The sequence below is a fragment of the Canis lupus genome, chromosome 37 (genome assembly GCF_048164855.1).
Source record: "Canis lupus baileyi chromosome 37, mCanLup2.hap1, whole genome shotgun sequence".
Taxonomy (NCBI): domain Eukaryota; kingdom Metazoa; phylum Chordata; class Mammalia; order Carnivora; family Canidae; genus Canis; species Canis lupus.
In genome coordinates this window covers 20,681,369-20,703,256 of record NC_132874.1, presented here as the reverse complement: position 1 = coordinate 20,703,256, position 21,888 = coordinate 20,681,369, and the positions used below count along the sequence as shown (strand labels likewise).

General features: G+C 44.4%; 1 protein-coding gene and 1 long non-coding RNA gene across 7 annotated transcripts in view; one reads left to right on the top strand and one right to left on the bottom strand.

Moving 5' to 3' along the window:
- FARS2 (phenylalanyl-tRNA synthetase 2, mitochondrial) overlaps positions 1-21,888 on the top strand; it is a 499,388-nt gene that overhangs the window by 449,112 nt on the left and 28,388 nt on the right. The window lies entirely within an intron of this gene.
- Positions 1,310-20,606, bottom strand: LOC140626182 (uncharacterized). The gene is made up of 2 exons (XR_012025379.1): positions 20,229-20,606; positions 1,310-1,568 (listed from the first exon to the last, which is right to left on the bottom strand). It is a non-coding gene; the product is annotated as an uncharacterized lncRNA (long non-coding RNA).

The following is a 21,888-nucleotide window of genomic DNA, read 5'->3' as shown; positions in this document are numbered from 1 at the left end:
AAGCCCATGGGAAGAGCTTACTAAGTAGATGTTGAGTGAGTGAGTTAATGTTGAATCTTTGGTTCTTCTAAACCAGTCAGTGTCCCACCAGTCTTTCCATGGAAGGTCGCAGGCATGTTTCCAATCCCACTCAGAACCTTACTGTTTGCCACGGGTGCAGAGCACATTGTTTGCAACACAATCAGGATCTGAGATTTATCTCCTGCCTCCCTGCACCCTTTTTACCTATTGACTCAGTCATACCTGTCTGAAGAAACATCCTCAGATGCTAACATGAGATTTTGAAAGCAAAAGACGATTATTTTGGAAAATCCAGACAGGACAGGTGTGAAGGTATAATCAGTGCCCTTGTGTATGGACATTCTCTTAGGCTTTGACACAAAGAACTTTATGTGGACTTTGGTGTAAGCTCTGGGTTTTGAGGCCAGCCAAGTGCTGTGGCTGTCACTGGTTTGTCAGTGATATGACACTAAAAAATAAGAGTGTACATCTTTCCAAGATAACTCCAAGTTCAGGTTCTACAACATCATTTGGCTTATTTAAAAAGTTGTAGAATGCTGTGTTTACTTCTACACAAGACACCTTCCAAATTGACTTCCTTTTAGTGTGATGCCAACCATCTATGAATTCTCTCTGTCATACCACAGAAATTGCCATAACCACAATATCATTTGTCTCCCAGAAGCCGGAAAGTCACTTTGAAGACCTGTCGTGCGCTTTCCTACTAAAAAGTGATGTTTAAATGGTAGCTAGGCTCCTCTTTAATGGATGGTGTAGCAAGGTCATCTGCATGTTCCATGTGCAACAGTAAAAAAGGAAGGGAAAAAAAACCCAAACATGACAGCAATCCAGTAGTTAAAATTAAAGCAATTATATTTAACACATTTAGAATGAGTTTTAAATTTTTTATCTGATGGAGGCACTTAAGAAAAAGGAAAGGATGAAAAAATAGTTGGAGATGTGTAGGGTGATTCTGAGAGAGACATCAGAATTCTACGGGGGCTTATGTACTCCTGTCATCATACTCCTATCATTGGGACCTCGTGTCACTGGCCTTACTCTGAGACTTCTGAGCCACTGCATAGCTTTATGGAACATTTTGGAAGAGAACAAGGAGGACAGATAACAAAGTAAAGAGAATGTGCCTTTAGTATATTCATTCATTTATCCACCACTAGAGCAGCAATTCTCAAACATTTTAGTCTCAAGATCCCCTTTACACTCCTAAAAAAATATTGAGGACTCAGAGAGCTTTTGTTTATGTGGGTGTTATACCTCTTGATGTTGACCATATTGAAATTTTTAAATGTGATATTTAAAAATACTTTATTAGTTCATATAGAGATAATAAGGAAGCCATCGCATGTTAACATAAATAACATATTTTTAGGAGGAAAAAACTAAATCATAATGAAAAGAGTGGCATTGATTTACATGTTTTCAAATCCCTTTAATGTCCAGCTTGATAGAAAACAAGTGGCTTCATACATCTGCTTCTCCTTTCAATCTGGTGTTCCAAGTTGTTTTGGTTGAAGCACATGAAGAACATCCAACCTTGCCATGTGTTGCTGAAAAAGAGAGAGTATCTTAATAGCTTTTTAAGAAAATTGTGGATATTCTTTTTTGATATTACACCAAAGCTCAGCAAGTAGCAGTTTCTTAAAAGTTAGTTGTGCTGAGAATTCCGAAACAATATCAATGAACTTTTTATTATTTACACTAAAATCTGTCTTGCCGTTTGAATGGATCTTTTACAAATGCATGATTTGGGGACATCTAGCATTAGTCAAATGAAAAATATATGTTGACTAAGCCATGCAGCTCTTTAAAATGTTGATACATCTCATTATCCAAGATTTTAAAAATCACATTTATTAATAACACCACCATTCTTATCTGAAATGTCTTAAATATTGGGAAGTGTCAGCAGATATAAGTTGTCCAAAATTCAGATTTCCACTTGAAAGCTTGATTTTTTTTTTTTTAATCCTTGGCAAAATTGCTATCAGTTGTGACAGGCTCACTTGGTTCATTTCTGAGAAAATCTCTGCATCATCTGTCAGTAGTTCATGGTGTTTCATGAAGGAAGTTGCTAGTTCATCTCATAATTCAAATGATCACAGAAGTGCTTTTCAAGCCTATATTTCAGTGTGTAGCAGATAGGCATCTCATTTAGTCACACAGAATATCAAAAAGTCACGTACACAAGGGCTAAGATATAATAAAGGCAATCATTTTTACTGCCTTTTCAAGGACATTCTTAAGTGAAACCAGATTGTTGTTTTTCCCTGCAAGTGTGAGATGGTAAGACATTTCAGCGGCCACCAGTAACAACAGATTGGCACTAACTACCATGACTTGTGTCGAGGTATCATGCGTTTTATCCACCTTTGCTTTTTTGCCAACATTACAAATGTCAACACAGTGAAAAGTACAAATAAAGTGTTATTCTTATGATACTGTTTTGACCTCACGAATCCCTGAAAGGGCCTTGGGGGCCCCCAGAGGTCTATATGAGATACTCAGCTTGACCTGTACAAGACTTTCTTCTTGTAGAGGAGCAAGAGAGAGAATTAAAAAAAAAAAAAAAAATGCGTAAGATGCTATAACCAAAATAAAGCAAGGCTGTGTGTCAGCGGGCTGTTTGAGGTTGAGTGGTCATTCAAGCCTCCTCAGAGAAGGTGACATTTAAGAGAAAACTTCAGAGCAGTAACAACAGGACCGCTATTTCAGGCTCTGAAGCAAGAATGGCCCAGGAACAAAAAGAGAATCATGTTGCTAAGCGTAGTAAGTGAGGGGACATGGTATGAGGGAAGGTCAGCGAGATAGGCAAAGCCCACACTGGACTGGACCTTAGAAACCGAGGTGAGGGGCCAGCTTTTATGCTAAATTTGAGGAAGACATGGAGGGGATTGAGCCAAGCGATAGGTGACAGCCACCTTGTACTGCCCCCAGGAGGTGTCTTTGCCTCTTTGACCTCCTTTCTTCTGCAGATAACTTTATCCGGCTTTAAGATTCTAACTGCTGGTTGTAAAGTTGTGGATATAAGTGGAAAAATCCCCAAAGATGACGTAGAACATGACACTCTCCTTATACAATAAAAGTAACTTCCAAAAATATTATTATAGTCATGATATGGCTATGTAAAAAAGAAACCAAGGAGACAATAAACAGAAATTCGGAATAGTGATGACCTCAGATAAAGGAGTCAGGAGGACCAGTTCAGGGAAGACCACACGAAGAGATGGAGGTCCTCGTTAAAGTTCAAGTTCTAATGTTGAGTGGTGGCTTTGTGGGTGTTTATCACCTTGCCTTATTAAGAGCAGGTGACTGAGTGATAGCAGGCAGGCCACGAATGGGCCAGTCATTGGAGTCCATTGGGAGCCGCGGATAATGACTAACCCAGGCGACTGCACCAGAGTTTAATAGAAAAAGGAAGTACGAGTGGGAAAGATCCAAATCTAATACCTTTTTCACTTCTTCATAAACCAAAAGGCAACTTCCTAGGCCGTTCTAACCATAGCTGTGCAAATATCAACTATAGCATCTGGTTAAGAACTTGAGCTTCAGGGTAGAAGTGCGTGGATTCACGTCTTTGCCTTATGCCCTACCAACTGTGCAGCCGGACACACAGTACTGACCCCTCCAGGCTCTGTCTTCATCTGTAAGGTGGGATAATAGCAAACTGCCTGTCTTTGAGTTGTTGGGAAGATGTAATAAGATCACCTGTAAAGTGCTTATTACAAAATTTCTGTTAGTTTGGGGGGGAGGTTTGTGGGGGGGGGGTGTAAAGATTCTCAGGTGAAAATTCTCATTCCTGTAAATACTCCCTGCTTCTTTCCATTTTTTTCTTTCTTTATGTAACTGAGGGAAACCAAGAATGGAGCAGGTTTGTTTTTTGTTTTGTTTGTGAGAAAAAGCTTGTTGAATCTCCTCTTAAGAATGTTTGAATTAAATTCCCTGGCCCGGGGATGATATTTTTATCTTATATGATTGTTCTTTGAACAAGCAGTAAACACACACACACACACACACACACACAAACAAACAAAATGAAACTGGAAGGCTCAATGCTTTCTTCCTGAAAAGAGGCTTCAGGGCTTTAGGCCAAAATGTGGCTTGAAGTGAATTTTAGAAGCAGCCGCAGCTGGCGGTATCAGTTGTGAGGGGCCCTGCTGGTGACAAGCACACTCCCCCAGGACAGGGGAAGCACTCAGCAGAGCACCCACTGGGCTGCCTGCTGCCCAGGGACCCAGCAGGAGGAAGGGAGTGTGCTGGATCAGAAAGGAAGAGGCCCCCCCGCCCCGGGATACCCGAGGGACCAAGCCAGGCAAGTGTACATTGCAGCACCCCTTTCCCTGAAATGCATGATTTCAGTTCCATCTTATAGGGGGTCGGAATCTCCCAGACCTGACGCCCTTAAGCTGACCCTGCCCCCCATTCTCAGCCAGTGACATCCACTGATCTGTTTTCTGACCCTATGCTTTTTCCTTTGCCAGAATGTCATAGACGTGGAATCATGCGCCATGTAAGTTCTTAAATTTGGTTCTTTCATTTAGCGTGATGCCTTCGAGATACATCCACGTTGTTGTATAAGAGTACTTCTTCCCTTCTTATTGCTGAGTTGTATTCCATTGTGTGAATGAACCACAGTTTATTTCTCCATTTTCCAGGGGAGAGAGATTTAGATCACTTCCAGTTTAGGGCAAATATAAATAAAGCTGCTCTAAACATTCACGTGCATTCATTTCCCTTTGGTAAATACCCAAGGGTGGGATTTCTGGGTCACTTAACTGTATATTTAACTTTATAAGAAACAGCTCTGCTGTTTTCCAAAGTGACCATACCATTTTACAGTCTTACCAGCAACATATATATATATGATGGTTCCAGTTGCTTAGCATCCTCATCAGCACTTGGTACTGTCAGATCTACTGTTTGTTCATTTGGTTAGCTTTTAGTCTAATAGGTGGGTGATAAATTATTATGTTTTTAATTTGCATTTTGCTAATATGAAATGATGTTGAGTACCTTTCATGTGCATATTTGCCATTTGTATATCTTTGCTGAATTGTCTCTTTGTATCTTTTATTTTTTTTTTTTAGTTGGCTCCATGCCTAGTAAGGAGCCCAGTGCTAGACTTGAACTCACAACCCTGAAATCAAGGCCTGAGCTGAGATTAAAAGTCAGATGCTTAACTGACTGAGCCACCTAGGCACTCCTCTTTCATTCACTGTTTTAATTGAGTTGGGTTTTTTCTTTTTATTAAGGTTCATTTTTTCAATATTTTCTTTTATGCATCACATGTTTGGCATTGTATGTAAGAAATTTTCACCTAATCCAGGATCACAAAAATTTTCTTCTAGGTGCTTTGTAGTTTTAGGTTTACACTTAAGTTAATTTGAGTTAATTTTTGCAGAATGTACAAAATGTGAATTGAGGTTCCTTTTTTACTTTTTTTGCTTATGGACATCCAGTAGTTTCAGCACCATGTTCAGCACCATGACTCTCCTTTCTCCATTGAATTGCATTTACCCCTGTTTGAGAAATCAGTTGACCATGTGTGTATAGATCTATTTTGGGTTTTCTGTTCTATTTTGTTTATCCTTTCTTTAATACTACAATGGCTAGATTACTATTGCTTTTATAGGAAATCTTGAAGTCAAGTGCAAGTCCTCCAGTTTTGTTTTTTTACAAAATTGTTTAAGGTATTCCTTTGCTTTTTTTATAAAATGTAAAATCAACTTGCTCATTTCTACAAAAACTCCTCCTCAGAATTTGGTTGGAATTGGGATGCCTGGGTGGCTCAGCGGTTGAGTGTCTGCCTTTGGCCCAGGGCATAATCCTGGAGTCCCAGGATCGAGTCCCACATCAGGCTCCCTGCATGAAGCCTGCTTTTCTCTCTGCCTATATCTCTGCCTCTCTCTCTCTCTGTGTCTCTCATGAATAAATAAATAAAATCTAAAAAAAGAAAAAAAAAGAATTTGGTTGGAATTGTATTGAATCTATAGAGTAGTCTGGGAAGAACTGACATCAAAATATTCTCTTTCAATCCATGATCATGGTATATCTCATCATTTTAAATCTCCATGTGTTTGTATTTTTCATCACACATATCTGGCACTTATTTTTAAAAATTTATTCTTGCATGTCTTTTCATGCTAATGCAAATGGCGCTGTTTTTATTATATTTTGGTTTTCAGTTGTTCATTGGTACTTTATAGAAAAATTGATTTTTTAAATACTGATTTTGTGTTTTGTGACCTTACTAAATTCTAGTAGTTTTGTTTTTTTTTAAATAGATTCTTTTGGGTTATCTATGTGGCCAAATCATGACATCTGTGAATAAGAGGATTTTATTTTTTTCTGTCCAACTCATTCCTTTATTTGTTTTTCTTACCTTCTTTCACTGGCTAGGATCTCTAATATGATGCTTCTTATTGTTTATTATTAATTTATTCTTCATGAGTTTATCATATTGGTCCTCTGGGAAGAAGTTATTCATTCATTCCTTCATTCATTCACCAGACATGTCTTGAATATCAAGTGACAGGTTTTCTACTTGGCACTATATGGGTTATAAGAAAAATAGCTTACCTAAGTTTTTTAGAACTTAGGCTTATGTAGGAAATGTAAGATATTTACCCAAATGAGAATAACATTAGGTTAAAAAAGTATGGGTCATGAGATGCCTGGATGGCTCAGTGGTTGAATGTCTGCCTTCAGCTCAGGGAGTGATTCCTGGGTCCTGGGATTGAGTCCTGCATGGGGCTCCCTGCGGGGAGCCTGCCTCTCCTTCTGCCTGTCTCTGCCTCTCTCTGTCTCTCATGAATAAATAAATAAAATCTTTAAAATAAATAAAAACTCAGAAACCCTAGAAGGAAGGTGAAGCAGGAAGAATGCCCTCCAAACACCACTCCTTCCAAACTTTGAAGGTCAGCCAGAAATATGGGATGGGCTACAACTCAAAGGGAAGGAAAAATGTGAGGTATGAGGGGCAGTGGGATGAGCGCAGGGACTAATGAGAAGAGAGGCCAATGAGAAGAGGAGTCATGTGCAGCTGTGTACTCTTAGCCCTCTCCTTCCCTGTGTGAATCTCAGTGTCAAGGCTGGGAGGAGATATCACAGTACCTGGTTTCTGGAACTCAGAGGAAAGGGAGAGCTGAGTGGTATGGGAAGAGGAAGCTCCTTGACCAGAAAGATGGGTAATATGTGCATATTCAGAAATAGAGGAGAACCTTCTAGGCCGAGGACAGGAAAGATAGACTAAGGATTACTAGCCCAGAGCAGTGATACTGGACCCCCTGCTCATGCTTTTGTACCTCATGCATGGAACAGAGCAGCATGCAATGGGCTTATAGGAAGAAAGCTAGAACAGGACTCTGGAAGCAGGTTGTATGGGGCCTGAGTGCCGCCTAATGGGTTGGAACCGAACCTGATAATCAGTGGGAGAGGAGAAAAGAATTTTGAGCAGGGAAGAAAATGAAATCGGAGTTTTGAGGTAGTGATTATAAAATGGTTCCAAGTGTGGCCTCTCCAGCTGGGCTGCCTGGGTTCAAATCCTCGCCACTAGCTGTGGAAAGAGCCTGTCCCTCTGGTTGCCTCAGTTTCCACACCTGTGAAACAGGAATAATAGGTACTTGTAACGATCAGATGAGTGGATACATGTGAAACTCTTGGAATAGCGCAGGGCATGTGAAGAAGTGCTGTACAAGTGTTACCTTGCATTATGCTTATCAGCATTGTCATCGTTGTTATTTTAGGAAGCTTAATTGGAAGGAAGTGGGTGAATTTAAGCGGTTACGTGACTGCACAGTGAAGCACACCAGCCTTGTGAGGCCTGACTTTAAAAGTCTGGATGTGCTACCCACCCCTACCATGGCACTTGGCTGCGGGTTCTTCCCTCTTCTTCCACCCCGGCAGTTGCAACGCAAATAGAAACTTTGCTCTTTTTTTTTTTTTTCCTCTTTAAAATGTTTGTCTTTCTGATCCTCGCTTGGGTTAATCACGCTCTGGAACCCCTTCACCAGAGTGTGTAACAGATGTGTGCACGTTTAGGGCTATGTAGATTTGGGGAGTGAATTTTCAAGCGCCTCATTCCCGAGCCAGCAGGCCCCTGTGCGGGGGATGCAAATTTGATGTCTGGAGCCCACCATCAAGATGATAACTATGAAGACTGCAGCAAATAGGAAAATATTTAGACAATAATGTTACATGAAACAAAACCTAAAATTGTGCATACATCACATAACTATGTGGAAATATGGGTACATATTGGCAAGGACTGCAAAGAAATGCAGACACATGACGACATCTGTGTTAAGATGCGAAAAACATGAGCACATTAATTGCTTTTCCTTTAGTGTTTCTCTGATTGTCTTAACAATATGTGAAAAATAGAGAAAAGAGAGGAGGAGGCACGAGCCTCCATCCCCCCCTTCCTGACCTAAGAGACCCTTGCTACCGAATAGCCATTGCTTGAGCAGAGAATGGAAGCTATGGAAGGGTAGAGAGCATCAGTAGTTAGCGAGGCCATGGTCCCCAGAGCCGAGGTCTGTTCTGCACCCTCTAGCCCCCAGAATTCACCCATCTGGCTCCCACCAGTGGCTCCCACACTCGCTCCCAGCAGCAGAGGGCCCTCCCTTCTGTGCAGACAACACTCCCCAGTGACATGGGATGCACATGTCTTGTCCTTAGGCCATCACAGTGATGGTCTCAATTAAACAAACATGATTCAGATTCCAGCTTTGTCACTGTATTGTGCAAATGGTGGGACCTTAGCCTCCTTGAGCCTCACTTTTCCCATCTGTAAAATGGAATTAACAACATGTTTTTGCAATGGGCTAGTAGGAATAGCATAAATACAGTGCTTGGCACCCAGGAAATTGCTTAGTAAATAGTTGTGGTTCCTGTATGTGGCGGGGGGGGGGGGGGGGGGGACGAGGTGCAGGGGTGGGAGGGGTTACAGGTTGTTAAGAATCGTTATTAGTTTATTGGAGAGAACTATCATTCAATGGCTAGCTCACACGCTGCCGCCTTCATGAGGTCAGATCCCATTCTTCTGCCCGGAGCTGCTTCTCTCTCCACTGGTCTCCTGGAACATTTTGTTTCTACCTATTTCACAGCATCTGCTACTTGCTCTGTGGCAACAGTGTCCTTTGAATGCCTTATCACTTTTCAGAGGTAGCAGCACAATGCTGAGTGGCCAGAACAAAGGAGAGAAACGAAGATCAGAAATGCTACCCTGGTGGGGTTCGGGTAATTTTGAAGGAAGTGCATTCAGGGCACCTTCTGGTGTCAGCCCTGTGACCCAGGATGTATTTGAGTCTAGAACAGGCAGTGAAAGGGAGTCATCTGAAACGAGGAGGGCCTTTCCACATCCCTCAAGTCATCCTTCCAACGTGGTCCCCAACTCTGCGGATGTGAAGGGGGCCTCCTCCATATCTGTGTGGTCAGAACCTGACCCTGTGAACCCACGACACTGCTCAGCCCTGCACAGCAGCTGTGACATTGCCATGTTGCTCTTACCTGTTCTCATCTTCTGTATCTGCCACCCTCTGAGGCAGTGCTTGGAACATTGTCAGCACGCGGTACATATTTCTTAACGGCTGCATTAATCAATTCAGTCAGACAAAGTGGGTCTGAAGAATTCACAGACTGAGGTCCCACAAGGATCTCATTTGCAGGTACGTTTCCCTCCAATGCACTGGGACCACCTGGAAAAGTTCCTCGAGCTCCTGTTACATCTGCGCATTGCCCTGTGTCCTCGGTGCTTAGAAATGCAATGCAAGGGATGCCCAGAGAGAATGAATTCTAATTGAGCTTCCTGCCTCAAGGCCAAGGTCGATCCGCCTGTGCAGTTAGAGGGGCCACCAGGTGAATGAAGCTGTTAGTGGGGAGGTAATGTGGATGAAAGGTCGTGGGAGCCTGGCCTACTGTGGGCGCTTAATGGTACTGAATAATTGAAAGAATAAAGTGAGAGATGGGTGAATGTTGCATTGACGAACCCGCGATGATCTAAGGGGGTCCTAGAACATTTGCAAATTGGTCATTAATGTTTCATCCTTTGTTCATCTCCAGTGGTAGCAGGAATTTGCAGCCACAGGGATGCGGCTCCGTGAGAGACTGCGCCAGAGGAGGCACGGCTGGCCTGCAAGGCTGCCCGTCATTTGGGTTTATTTCATAGTGGTCTAATGGCTGGCAGTGGCCTGCTGTGCCTTACTTGTGCTCAGAAGGGACTCGGCTGCTTTCACATTGTGACATTTGGAGGGGAGTCATGGATTCTAGAGCATTCCATCTTTATCGGGGTTTTGCTGTTGTTTTGCTTTGCCTGGTTTTGAAGCGAGGTTTGCTAAAGCTGAAATGACTGTTTATTCATGACGGGGAGGGGACAAGGAGGGATGGGGAATAATAATTCTCTTCATCTAGAAAGAACGCCTTCTCCAAAATGATTTTTGCTGTTGGCAAAACTGAGAACATACTCACATGATTCTCTCCGTGCAGTAAGTGACAGGGAAAACACGTCGTGCGCTGTGGAGAGCTATAACTGGCGGCGGTTGGCTTAAATCAGGAGAGCCTCCGTTTGCACAGCTCACTCCACTTAGGAGAACCTGGCTACAGGAACGAAACGGAGGCTCGTTGTAGAACATTAGAGACGTCAGGTCCAGTCGTGAGCCTCCTGTGGTTGGGCTTTTTCAAGAAATAACCAGGTACTTGCCCACCGTGAGCTGCACTTTTAGGTAAAATTTTCGACTCTGCCGCCGCCCTGCCCTCCATCTGGGGGACCTGCCAGTTGAAGCTGTCCACCCCAAAGCCACCCGACACCCTGCCTGAGCTCACCAGTTCTTCTGCTGACCTTGGAAGGGGGCCCCCTTGTCTCCAGCACTGGGCAGCGTGCTTTGCAGTGGCCGGCCCTGCAGCCTGTACCCAGGAAGCTGGTGGTAGGTTCCAGTGGCTCTCGGCATCTGCAGAGCTCACTCGTCCCACAGATGGCTGTTATTTCCATGTCTCACAATTAGCTGGAAAGGGCACTTAAGTGAAGCAGGCATTTAGTCCGTCCCCAGCAGAATCCATCCTCCTGCTGCAGGAGGGAGCCAGGCCCCATGCAGCTGGTGCTTGGAGTTGGTTTTAAGCGCATGTTGACTCGACATCCTCTCAAGGGAACTGAACAAATGGCTTGTGCTAATGAGTGAGGAGGACCAGAGCCCCGTCAACCCCCCGGCAGAGCCAACTGGGGCCTGTCGAGTGTCCTGAGTCATCATCCCCAGGGCAGAGCAGAGGGCCGACCACCCTGAGCTTCACCTTGAGCTGAAGCTCCAGCCTAGCCACCCCAGTCTCGGAGCCGGCCCCCCGGGGGTGGGCGCAGAGGAGACCGAGGCAGGAATATCCAAGAGATGGAGCAAGGAAGCAGGGCTAGGCACACCGCCTTAGAATGGGGGGGGGGGGGTTGTTCAGAAAAGGCAACATGCATCCACCTGTATGTGTATTTTACTTTTCTCTTGCAGATGTTTGGGATGTGGCCAAGGCTCTGTATTCCACGCTCTGTCTCCTCTCTTCTCTCTGTCTTTCCCCTCCAGGGATGGGCATGTCAGCCATTCACAGGTGCCCATGCCCTCGTTCTTCTAAGCACGAGCTGTCCTTGCCTTGTTTTTGTTTTCTATTTGCTTGTTTTTGAAGCACAGAGTTGTCAAGTATAAATTTACTCATCATATTCCTCCACTTAGCCTCAGAAAACTTGCTTGTTTCCCAAGGGACTGACCTGAATCACTCTCCAGCAGGGTCTGTCGACGTTGGCGCTGTTGACATTCTAGAGCGGGATAATGCTTTGCTGGGGGTGCTGTCCTGTGCTTGGTAGGATGTTGACAGCATCTCTGGCCTCTGTCCCCCATATGGCACGAGCACCACGCCCCACACACACACCAGTTGTGACAACCAAAAATGTCTCCAGACGTTGCCAGATTTCCCCTGGTTAAGAACCACTGCTCTACAGAAATTCTGCCAAGAAAAGCCTCCCATTTTAAACATATGCCAGTCCACATGGTGGCATGGGTTGCTCTTAGTTATTAAACCCTGTGTATTATTTCTTCATTTATTCACCTATTTACCCATTGAACCATCCATCTGCTCATCCAGCTAAGTAGCCAACAATCGACCCACAGAATAATAGTGCCTTTGGAGCTAAACATTCTGGAATTTAAATTTTGACTTTACTGCTTACCGACTGTATGACCTTAGATTTAACTTCCCTATGCCTCACTCTCTTCATCTGTAGGAGAGGAGAAAACAGTGCCCAGTTCATGAGATACACAGCAGGACCGGGATTAGATGGGGCTTCGTGGAGATGATGATGTTTTGGAGTCGGGTAAAGACCGGTGGCAGAGATTTTGAGTGGAAGGCAAAGGCCGAAAGCTAGTGAGGAGAGACTGAATTGGGCCATGTTTAATGAGCACTGAGAGGAGGAGGTATTTTTCTGAGATTGCAGAATTGAAAAGATCTAGAAGTAGAGGCCAGAGAAAGTGAAGAATCTAAGATGATCTCAAGACTTTGAGTATCCAGGTGCCTTGGAGAATGATGGACTGTGATCAGAGTGATGGCACCCAGTGAAAAGAGCAGACATGGGAGGGGAGAGGGACTTAGTTTGGGCTAGGTTGGGTCTGAGTCCTGTGGACATGAAGTTAGCTAGAGGTGCTGAGCGGGTGTTGGGATGTGTGGGCTTGCAGGAGAAGTCAGCACCCAGGTTCTCTAGATAAAGGTGGCAACTTGAACCATGTGCTTGGAGAACGCAAAGAGCATAACCGGGGAAGAGAAAAGGGTCAAGTTTAGGTCCTTTGGGAGCACCCAGCCATACATGGGAGCAGATGAGTTGTAAGACCGCAAATGTAGAGCCCAGGAAGTAGCAGTCAGAAGTTAACTAAGATTTCCAGGAGCACAAGGTCATGGAGGCTAATGGAAGTTTCAGAGAGGAATATGGGATTGGCTGAGACATGCTCACGAAGGTCCAGATGAGTGAAGATGGAGTAATAGAGCTCAGGTGGGCACTGAAGGTTACCAGAGACGTTCAAATACATAGTTACAGGACAATGGTGTTAATGGAGCCCCCATACTTCAGGATGAAGTGTAGAGGCAAGAAGTATAATATTCCATTTCGAGAAATTGTTCAACAAAGATGAGCACCACAGGAGAGTTTCCTTTCAAAAACTTTATGAGGGAAATATGAGCCTTTTTCAGGGAGAAAGAACGATTGAAGACAGACAAGATGATTAATGCGGAAACAGCATGAGTTCGAAGGCACTGAATGTTTGGAAAGAGGATATAGATGCTTCTGTTTTTGAGACCATGGGGGAGACTGGAAAAGGGAGTATGTATCAGCTGGTCTTGAGGAAGAAGATGATTTCAGCTGACCTCAGGCCTAGATCGCCCTGTAAAGAAGGAATTTTTACAAGGTCAAAAGGATCTTTGTCCAATTCGAACTGTTCTCCTTGGCTTTGTTTTCCCTAGATATGTCATAGGGCAGTAATTCATTATCATTAGTTAATATGTCTGAGCCCAAGAACAGGAGAGAGAAATGAAGATTCCTTCTAAGAGCTCGTATACAATCGACAAAAATATCCTTCACAAAGGACAGATTACACAAAGAGTTGCCAGTCTTGCAGAGGTCATGAGCTAAGTCTTCACTTAATCACTCCTATTAAATGGTCCTCTTGTTAGCAGTAATTTTACTTCCCCAAATCATTGTGATTAGTAACTTTATCATGTGCTTGTTATGTTCTAAGAGCTTCACATGAATTAATTCAGTGAGTCACTCAGCCCTATAAGGTACTTTAAAGGTGAGGCAACCAAAGCACAGCAAGGCGAAGTAACTTGCCCCACGTCACACAGCGGCTAAGGGGCAGGGCTGGAATACAGACCCACGCAGCCTGGCTCTACACGCACTGGCTCTAAGACCACATGCTCATCGTCTAGAGGCAACACTGAGACCTGGATGTGGGTGTGACCACCATACCATCCAGGAGAACCCATGATCCAGGGAAGGTCAGCTGATCTGAAAAGATGACAGACCCTAAACACTTAAGAGAATTGGAGTAGTGGGAGTTTTTAAAAGGCATGTAGAAAAAAAAAAGCCATGAAGCGGCCAGGAAATGCAACAGACCCCAGGGACCCCCACCCCCACCCCACCATGCAGAGGAAGATACCTCTCTTCCCATTTGCCTTTCCTCTTCTCCTTCCCCTTCCTCCTTTCCCTCCCTCTTCTTCTCTGTGGGTACCCCTTTCTCCATACAGCCCACGAACCTCTCCTCTTTCTCTCTGGGAGTAAGGAGATCCTCAGTCCCCTGCCCCCCAAGTCCTCCCAGGTGCTCCCCACTTGTGGGCTCACGCCATGGGCTCCTGCCCCGTGTGGATTAGGAGCCACGGGTTGGGCATTTTCCATGGGCAGGAGCATGGTTTCTAATGAGCAGCTTCACTCTGTCCTACCCTCTGATATCCTGTACATTCCGCTGTGGGTAGTGTCCTGTCCTGTCCTGGGGGCAGAAGCTGGGCCGTATTGTTTGTCTCCTGGAGCTCAGGAGTCCCTTTGCAGTGCAATTGCATCCCAAGCCTATGGGGCAGTCACTCTGGGGCACATTGTCTGACCTCCATCTTCTCAGACATCCTTTCCCATTAAAAATTGAAGATGATAACAGTAGGGCCCCTTGGTCCCTCTCAGTTCCTCAGTATTTGCTAGCCACAGCTGGGCACCTTTTGCTTCTCAGTGGCCTGAAGTGATTTGTCACGTCACGTGTCATCTGGGCCGCACCGTGGCCCTGCCACGTCAGACCCTCTTGTAGCCCATGCGAGTGGAAGCTGTTTTCCCGCATTCTCTGCCCCCTCTTCTGCTGTCCTCCCCTGGGGTCCTGCTGACCCCATTGCTGTGACAGACTTGCACAGCGGTCCCTCTGGGACTGTGCGTACAGTTTTGCATTGCTTCCTAATATGCATCCTTCCTCGTTGATCAGAAGCCACTGAAATAATACAGCAAATATTGCTCATCACCAGTCATTGTATCAGCCACTGAGCTAGGTGTTAGGGACGCAGAAGTGAATGAGCTGTCCTTAGAAGTGACGGACGTGTCAACAAATGGCTCTAGTGACACAAAACACGACTATAATGAGAGGTACATATGGGGTGCTATTGTGATAAAGCATGTGAACCTCTCTTGGAGGGCTGCAGTGAGGCTTTGAGAGGTTAATGCCTGGAACTGCAGGCAGGTGTGTCTGGCACATAGCGGGTACTCCGCACATGTTAGCTGTCAATGTTCTTATCCATTCCCTTCCAGCCTACTTCCCCAAGTTCCAATATCAAGCCACAGATCGGATATTCAGAAATGATTCTTAATTACAGTGAGTCAAATGAGGAAATGAGTGTTGGGCCCATCAGGAGAGAATTAGAGACGTCAGAGAGAAGATGGATGTTATGGGTGGTGCAGTTGGGAGGGGAGAGTCTGGGAAGAAGAGACTGGATCCTGTGGGCACAAGAGACTTTCCTCCCAGATCAGCCTCCCTCCTCAGTCCTAGTCACTGGTCACCGGAGGGCCCCTGGTGTCTCCTCACAGCTTCTCCCCAGAGACAGGACCTTTTCATACACATAACTTTCAAAAAAAATCCAAAAGTCAGGAACACTTGAGAGCCTATTCCTCTATTCACTCTTCTTTCGATTTGGATCACTTTTCCAATCATTTATCGACTCCTTTCTGTGATCCAGATACCATGTGAGACCCTAAAACACCCCCGTGGACAAGACAATCCTGTCACAGAGCTGAATCCAGCAGGACAGACCACACAGGCCACAGGGTCCGAGCTGCCTTGCCCTGCCCCCCAAATTCCCTACCACCTCTAACAATAAGGTAAAGGGAAGGGTCACGCTTGCATTCCCTTTTCCCAGGTTGAGGTTTTGTGTGATTTAAACTTATTTGCAGACAATTAACCCTAAGGTCAAAAAAGCACACCCTTCTGCCTCTGCAGAGAGTGAAAGCAGATTTTTGAAGAGAAGCAATCGCTGTATAGAATTAAAAGCTTCTTGATGAATAATGCTGTCGTTACGCAGGGAGGAAATTACAGTAGCACTTTCTGCGATGTAATTAAAAAACCAAAAAAGCAAAGATGAATGAAATACCCACAAGTGAAAATGGGATTTGGTTTTCAACAGAGGAAATTGAAGCTGTGTCAGTCACATGGTTTTCATTTCCCAGTCTAAGTGAAGTGTGTCCTGAATCATTTCAAATTGTAGAAGGGAATCTCATGGCACATTTCCTTTAACCTTTATAATACCGTCTAAAAAAGGAGATTTTTACTCTAAAAAGATGGGATGTTTTTGTTTTGTTTTGTTTTGTTTTTTTTCCCCATCCTAACCACAGACTCTCTAAAATACCAAAAGCATTTCATAGACCCAGCTGAGGCCATAATCCATTTTTTTTTTCTCCTTCTCACCACTGCCACACCCTGATTCCCCTGGTCACATTGGTTCTCCCATTTTCAATCTAACCACCTTTGCTTGAGAACATATAAGATTAGCAGTCCAGAGCTGGGCTTGTCAAAACCACGGAGTCTACCCTGTACTCTTCCGATGTGATCTCTTTTCTCAGTGTGGTGTGATCAAGCCTGCTGCACATGGCAGCGGGAACCACTGGTTCGGAAGTCAGACCCAGGTTCTTCTCCTCCCAGCCTAGTTACTTGTCATGTAACCTGTGAACTCCGAAACCCTTCTGAACTTCATTTCCTTGATGTATAGAATAGAGGCTGTAACAGCCTCTTCCTTAGAGTTGCAAGAATTTAATCAATTGATAGATATTTGAATGTCTAATACATAGTAAGTACCCAAGAAATCCCAGCTATTCTCATCCCGTCGTCGGTATTGTTGGAAATAACCATGGGATTCAAGAGTGCAAAATTGGTGTTATAGCTAAGGGATTTGGGATTACCAGCACCGGTTGTGGACAGTCGCAATTTTAAACATTGTGGGCAATGGAGTATATAGTCTGACAAATTCTTGGAATTCTGGAAAGCGGGGCTGGAGCTGGAGGCCTATCTAGAGGCCTTTAGAGACCTCTTTCACTGCCCCACACTCCAGATCTCAGAGTTGTACCACTGGAGGACAAGGAAGTAAGGTCCTGAATCTATGTTTTCCTGAGAAAAGAAGATATGGCTAGCTCTCCTCCCAGGCAGGGCAAAAGAGCTGATCTTCTTTAAGACTCTAAGTACATGGAATTAGGGAATAGGTCTTGGGCCTCTGATCTTTCCACTGTGAGGAAAAGCAAGAAGGACACTGGGGAGAACCATGCCTCTGTGGGCGCCATTCTCACTCTGCAGTCTCACACTCAGGCTGGGTGCTGGAATTTGACCCATCAGATTGGGGTCCCTCTCCTTAGAGGGAGAACAAGGAGGTAACAGTGATGACGATGACAACAGTGAGCCCTTGCACGGCACTTCATATGGCCAGGTGATACTTTAAATGCTTTATATAAATTATCTTATTTAATCCTCATAGTACTCCTTTGTTATACATATTGATGTTATGCTCACCTTCTACAAAGGGAGATTGCAGAAAAAAGGAGGATAAGTTATTAGAGCCTAGAGAATTCCTCTATAAATAAAGAGGATGGACGGATGGACAGATGGATGGACAGATGGCTAGGATAGTGTACCTTTCTATAGATAGATAATTCTTCTCTTCCTCTTCTTCACAACCGTTGGCCTCCAAAACGACCATCCCGGTAAAGTAAGCAGCCTTGCAGAAGATTAAGCCCAAACATATCTTCTAGTTATTTTGCAGATTATATTAAAATGCAAAAGAAGATTATTAGTTATTAATTTTAAAACAAAAGCTAGAAACATATATTCCGTTTAGCCTCAAGGGATTTTTTTTTAATATTTGTACCCCTGGCTATTCATTATAGAATTGTTGTCTTTCCATGAAAGACTCAGAGAGGTTAAGTAACTTACTGAGGGTCACTGAGCTAGTAAGTAGCAGAGCTGTAATCTGCTTCCTGGTTCTCTAATTCTGTCAGCTGCCATTTCCATGTCTTTCTCCCGTTACCCTGTGCTTTATGTGGTAGCTCACAGGTCACATTAGTGGCCTGAACCAAGGAAAATGTGGGGAGATGAGTGATTAAAGGGGTGGGTCTTTGTAGTAAGAAATTAGCTCCTGGCCCAGATTTGACTCCCTTACTTCATGCTCTCTAGCTGCTTACCCTTGCTGGGCCTCCATTCTCCTGGGGTGGTTGTGAGGATTGGATGAAATAATGATGTAAAGCATCAGTGCATAAGTGATAATTGTGGTTATAATTAATAGTATGCCATATGCCCTTGGCTACATTCTCTTAGGAATGCTTTGCCTACTAGTAGAGCAGTGCCAAGTCTAAAAGGCCATTATAAGCCTCTGAGTATTATTCCTATTAATGATCGTCATCTGTAAAAATCACGTCCTAAACCTCCAAGTTCACTTTTTGCCAAGTTGAGTCCACCCCTTGCCTGTTGAACACACCCTGCGGGACTGGCCATGTCTCTGTGACACCATACTCTGTAGTGTGTCATGTTGACTTTTCAAAGATTGTAAGGAAGGTTGGGAGTCACAGTGGCCATTGATGTTTCCGTTTTAGGGAGCTGTTCTCAGGATGATTGCAAAGCTGATTTGAACCATTCAGAAGAGGGATGGTTAGTAGGTTAGTTATCTATCGCTATGTAATGAATTACCCCCAAAACAGCATGGCTGAACACAACAGACGTTTCGTTGTCTCACAGTTTCTGTAGCCAGGAATTACAGAGTGAGCGTGTTGACTGGATGATACTGGTACCAGGTCCGTCAGGGGATTGCAATCAGGACTGGGGGACAGGGTGGCAGGGGGCCTGTATCATGTAAAGGCCTGATTGGGGCTAGAGGCTCTCCTTCCAAGCTTACTCTCTTGGCTGTGCCAGGAGACCTCAGTTCCTCCATGGCCATTGGTCAGAAGTGTAGCTCTTCCCCCCGTGGCCTTCCCTGCAGCCAGGGTGGCAGCTGGCTCCCATGAGCAAGTGACCAAAGAGAATAAGGCAGCAGCCATGATGTGTTTCATAACACATCATCACCTCCGCCGTAGTGTGTGGCCACACAGACCACCCATGGTCCAGCTGGGAGGGAACCACACGGGGTGTGAATGTCAGGAGGTGGGGATCACTGGGGGCCCCTCAGAGACTGGCTACCACAGGTGGTACATTCACATCTCTGGACAACTGAGAGAAGCGTATGTGATCTTTACAACCATGGTCTCTAAAAAAAACCGAACCCGATGGGGTAAGCAGCCTCTTACAGGAAATCTCAATCCACATTTATTCCAAGACACGTCAGCTAATTATTTTGTGGATTATAATAAAATGCGAAAAGCCCAATGATCGTGTTAGTTTTGAAACAAGAGTGAGAAACATATTTCCAGTTTAACCTCAAGGGATTTTTTTTTAACTCTATATACTCCCGGCTATTTATTGTAGAAGTGGCCACAGAACTTTAAATATAGACCAGCATGAATTCAACTCTTACAAATTTAAAACCATCGGAAGTGCCAGAACACTTCTTTTTCAGTCCAAGAAGGAGTTCTCTAAGAGTGGTGGCTAAATGCATAGCAAACCAATTGACTGCTTCAGCATCTGTAATATAGAATAATTTGCATTCCCTCTGACTCATCTCTTTTCTGTTCCTATAATTCCTATTCGTATCTGAGGCTGGACCGTCTCTCCCTCCACCCTAAGCCAGATTATTTTGAGTTAAGACATTGATTTAAGCTTTCTCTACTTTCACTTTGTCCTGTGAACTAACATAAGGAAATGCAATCTTACAGGCCAAAGTTCATAGGCCCTGTGCATGAGCAACACAGCCAAGTTCACTAGAAGGAAGATCACACAGTTCTTAGAAAGACAAAGTTGCACAACCAACACATCACGTATATACACCCAGAACCACTGACGGGGATCCTTAAAGGTGGTGGGGGGACAGAAGACCTATCAGAAGAAGATCCTATAGGAAGGCAGGCAAGCCCCTCCTCCCTCCCTGCAGTAGCGTGAGCAGCAGATGGTATCGGTTGGCTGACCCTACATCATCCATGACTCTTATCCTGGGCCTAGAGGTGGTTGTGCAACCCAGGTCCAGCCAAAGAATAAACAGGAGTTTCTGGACGAGGTTTTCCTGAAAGGCTTTTTACCTAGGACAGTCTTCTGACTTCTTACCCTGCAAGCCTTCTCCCATCGCTCCGGCTGGGGCGGAGATGAAGCAGCCATCTTGTAACCACTAGGCAGTACACATAAGACAGCAGCCTCTGCCTAGGGATGGGGGAACAAAAAGAAGAGGCTGGATCCCTCATGCCATCACTCACAGCTGCTTTGGTCTGCACACCTCCAGGCGTGTGTTAGATGTGTTTCAGCCAGGTCAGCTTTTTTGTTGTTGTTGTTCCACGCAGCTACACTCATCAGAACTGACACACAGTGTGGCTCAGATCTCTGAAGATAGAGAATACGTTGTTCTGTTGCAGACAGTCAAAGGAAATGGGATCCTAAAGGAAACACAAATAGAACAGGAGCCTTGAATGTACATGCCTGCAGTCTTAAAGAGAGAGGTCAACGAATGAGATATTCAGGAAGTGATCAAGGATGAATGACACAAATGGGATGCATCATCTTTACTTAGAAGTAAAATGGCAAGGTCAGCAGACTTTTTCCTGTTTACCAGATACAAAGTTATCTACATCATTATAAGGAGTGTTTTTATTGCCAGAAACATCTAACTTTTATAAAAGCTTAAAGTAATTTTTTATCATTATTTCTGCAAAATGTTTTTATTAAAGGAAACACCATATGGTAACAGCAAGAAGAGTTAGTTACAAGTCACGAAGCTAGTCACAGATTTCTTTCCAACAGTTAAATTCGAAATACTTATCACAGACCCTACATTTAGAAAAAAAATTACAAGTTTCTAGACTCCTAAAAGCATAAAACTTTGATCAAAGGGGTTGTGCATTTATTTCATTTTGTTGTTGTTCTTGTTGTCTTTGCTCTGTAGGATACAGTATCAAGTCTGGTAAGACCTAGGAGCCTTATTCACAGCATTTAACCACCAGCGTACAGCCTGAGCACTGGCAGGACAGACGTCCAGCACCGCTGCAGGTGCAAAGTCTCAACGTCAGCCCTTGGGAAATCCTGAGGGCAAGGGGACAGTACGTGAGGGAGAGAGAGGAAGGTGCTATAACGTGTCCCATCATTCAGATCACGGACTATCTAGCCCCCGTTGAATTGGCAGAATGATAACACATCAGGCAGTGAGTTGTATCATGTGGTTTCTCCCTCTGCAATGATTTGATTTGGTTTTGAAAACATTCTAATAAGTTAGTTGGACAAAGACAATTACCCTATGGTTTCCACTCATATTCGGAATATAAGACATACTGAAAGGGGCCATAAGGGAAGGAGGGGAAGCTGAGTGGGGGAAAGTCAGAGAGGGAGACACGCCATGAGAGACTCCTAACTCTGGGAAGCAAGAAACAGGTGCAGAAGGGGAACGGGGGTGGGGGATGGGGTGAGTGGGTGATGGGCACTAAGGAGGGCACGTGATGTGATGAGCAGTGGTGTTATATGTTGGCAAGTTGAATTTAAATTTTAAAAATTGAGAAAACATTCCAATGCCTTGATTTTAGATACAGTGAAAGATGCACCCCCCCTCGACCCCACCCAAAAAAGCAACCTTGACAACAAGAATCCAGATGTCTAGCTCAGTAATTTCCAACTTTGAAAAAGAGGACGCTGGCCTGTTATTTGAATGATAATCGTATGAGGACTCCCTGCAAAGCAAACCAGTGGGTTGGTCGTGTGTGTGTGCACGTGGGTACACAGCTCC